The following is a 3,677-nucleotide window of genomic DNA, read 5'->3' as shown; positions in this document are numbered from 1 at the left end:
TCTTGGTCTCTCGTTCCCACGCGATTGGCGTGTGCATTTTAATGTTGATTTGAATTAATCTTTCCTGTGAACTTGGGATCACTAAGGCAATCCGAATTCCACACGAAAGAGACTGACAGAGTCGCCACCTAGATGTGGGATCTAGGACCCGTAATTAACCAGAAATCTAGACTCGCTACCTGGTTACGAGAATGGAAGGTATGGGGAGTTATCCACCACATGCACCATTCTTGTCCGATAATCGGTCTTCGATTCCAAAAGCTAACTCTTTTAAATTTATTTTAAATGGCTCATTCAACTCTATGTTAATGTGCGAACTAAGTGACATGCATCCTAGAATCTAATTTCAATGTGAATCCTAGATGTGTATCTTGATTTATTAATTTGTCTGGATTCATTCTAAGTGAAAGTTCTCCTAGAATTCTAATTTCATGGAAAATCCTAAGTGATTTGACTAAGCATTTACAAGAAAATTAATATACAAAACACCACAATTTGTTTGTGGTGCCGACTCGCGGGTGGTATGCCATCAGACATCCAAGCTGCCTACGTACCCAAGCCTCACTGGGATCAGAGTCGACGTAGTTCGGTGCACCTAAGCTAAGTTACATATGCCTAACTCAACTAAGACACCGACCTAGACGGGATTGACTGTTTCAACAGTTTTAGGAGAAGTTATTTAATTCAAGTTGAAGATTTTATTATCTTAGGATTTCATCTAAGATGCTATATGATTCTCATCTAAATGCAAATGGTCCCTTAGACTAATGCAGGTTTGCCTTACATCCTAGTTTACTAGGCTTGTCCTAGGGAAAGATTGGGTGACTAGTGTAACTAGACCTATGGCACGGTTGCTATACATAGCAAGCGTCCGTGATGAGGCCGGACTCCTGACTCTAGGACTCCCTAAAACCTAAGACTCCCTAAAACTTAGGACACGACACGACACGACACCAGTGTTCCTAAATTGGGCTCTAAGGGTTCCTAAAGGAATTTTGAATCCACCGGCTCTTGGGAATCTCGAATTATTTTGGGTTTGTGGAAACTTTTAGAGTTTTCTTGAAGCTTTTATTATCTGAAGGTATTTAGTGTGTTTGGTAGCTTTTAAAGTTGTTTATTTAGAAGGTTTTAGTTTCATTTGAAATTTTTAGTGGTCTTTTGGTTAATGGCTTTTAACGGATTTTTATCAGTGGATTTTAAATGGGTGAATTTTAGTTTTGTTAATTTTAGGTTGGATGTACTTTAGATTAATGTCTTTCGATTTTGGTTTGGAAAATGACGTTAACACAACCAAGTTTTGACAATTGCACAAATTCGACAAACCATTGACCATTAAAAGATCTGACAAATGCAGCCCACTAAAACTGTCGTAACTCTTTAACCGCTTGGCCAAATTCAACGTACAAACATGCGTTGGAAAGATCTTTTATAGGGCTACAACTTTGTAGTTCTCCATTGTTTGTAAATCTGTGATTTAGAGGTTCGAATTTGTGTTGCAAACAAAAGGACAGCAACATTAAACTGGAAATGCCTAAAGGTGTGCCGCAACCATTTTGGACTTAACTTTTTAACCGCTCGCTGTCTGATCTAGCACGAATACTCGTTGGAAACGGCACGAAAATATCTACGACTTTGTAGTTAACCATTTCCCACGATTCTGTTGTTTAGAGGTCGAAAAATCTGTTTAAAGTCTAACAGCTAGCACTATGACGGGAATGATATTGGCACCCCCATGTTTTCTTTTGATAGTTCTTATTTTTTTAGTGATTAAAAGACGGTGAATATGAAAAATGGCTTGAATGGGCCTGAGATTAGATTCAAATGGGATGTTTGAAAAAGGGGTTGTTTTTATCTACTTGGCAAGGTGGGGTATGGATATTGGGTTCTTGAGATTGAGTGGGGCTGTTGTTATCAAATTGGAGTGGGGGCTGTTGTTATCAATTGAAAGATGGAGGTTTTGTAAGCCAAATTAAATGGGTTTTGATAATTCATGTAAAATTCAAGTTTTCTTTCTTGTAAATGTTCAAAATTTTTAATGAATTGTTTTCCCAAAAGAAATCTAAATTCCCTAACAAGCCAATGATTTCAACATCCCATTGCAAATAGGTTCTAATGACCCTAACACATTAATCATATTTAGCATAAGTGAGAACATGACCAAGGCCAAACTAGTACAAAATTAAACATGACATCAACCAAAATATACGCAAAACAACACTCAATCCTACAAATATAGAAAAGAAAATAAAATTCCAAAAGACATACCTTTTTGTAGACGATATTCCATGCAAACTTATGGAGAAGAGGGATTTGGTCTAGAGAGAGGGCTTGAATTTTCTAAGAGAGGGGTTCTCTCCTCTTTTCTTTTTTTTCCTCCTTTTCTTTGGTGAGATGAGAGGGTATTTATAGGAGAATGGGATAGGAGGTTAGGTGAGGTTAGGTGAGGTTAGGTAAGGTTAGGTGAGGTTAGGTGATGTTAGGTGAGGTTAGGTGAGGTTAGGTGAGGTTTGGATGGTTATGATGGGAGGAGAGGTTAGGTGAGGTTAGGTGAGGTTTGAATGGTTAGGATGAGAGGAGAGGTTAGGTGGTTTTGGATGGTTAGACCCAGGTCATGATCTGCCATTGATCTAACGATTTACGGAAATCGGGTCTCGGAATGGAATCAGGGTCCGGGCTATGAAGTGACCCTAGCTTATTTTGTCCCGATTGATGATCCGTAAAGTCAGATCAAGATATTAATGACCTAAAACATATAAATCAATGATAGAGGGGGTTCTCACATGGATTTAACACACTAATTTATTTGTTGATTAAAACAAAACAAAATGGGGTGTCCCCAGCAGAGTCGCCAGACTGTGGTACCCTGATCCCGCGAGAGGGGTGTGGGGCGCGAGCCGCCGCTCTCTCTCTCTCTTGGTCTCTCGTTCCCACGCGATTGGCGTGTGCATTTTAATGTTGATTTGAATTAATCTTTCCTGCGAACTTGGGATCACTAAGGCAATCCGAATTCCACACGAAAGAGACTGACAGAGTCGCCACCTAGATGTGGGATCTAGGACCCGTAATTAACCAGAAATCTAGACTCGCTACCTGGTTACGAGAATGGAAGGTATGGGGAGTTATCCACCACATGCACCATTCTTGTCCGATAATCGGTCTTCGATTCCAAAAGCTAACTCTTTTAAATTTATTTTAAATGGCTCATTCAACTCTATGTTAATGTGCGAACTAAGTGACATGCATCCTAGAATCTAATTTCAATGTGAATCCTAGATGTGTATCTTGATTTATTAATTTGTCTGGATTCATTCTAAGTGAAAGTTCTCCTAGAATTCTAATTTCATGGAAAATCCTAAGTGATTTGACTAAGCATTTACAAGAAAATTAATATACAAAACACCACAATTTGTTTGTGGTGCCGACTCGCGGGTGGTATGCCATCAGACATCCAAGCTGCCTACGTACCCAAGCCTCACTGGGATCAGAGTCGACGTAGTTCGGTGCACCTAAGCTAAGTTACATATGCCTAACTCAACTAAGACACCGACCTAGACGGGATTGACTGTTTCAACAGTTTTAGGAGAAGTTATTTAATTCAAGTTGAAGATTTTATTATCTTAGGATTTCATCTAAGATGCTATATGATTCTCATCTAAATGCAAATGGTCCCTTAGACT

Source organism: Tasmannia lanceolata, unplaced genomic scaffold, assembly GCF_043159265.1.
Source record: "Tasmannia lanceolata isolate RefF3 unplaced genomic scaffold, GAP_Taslan_0.1 ptg000003l, whole genome shotgun sequence".
Classification (NCBI taxonomy): domain Eukaryota; kingdom Viridiplantae; phylum Streptophyta; class Magnoliopsida; order Canellales; family Winteraceae; genus Tasmannia; species Tasmannia lanceolata.
This window is presented reverse-complemented; position numbering follows the sequence as displayed.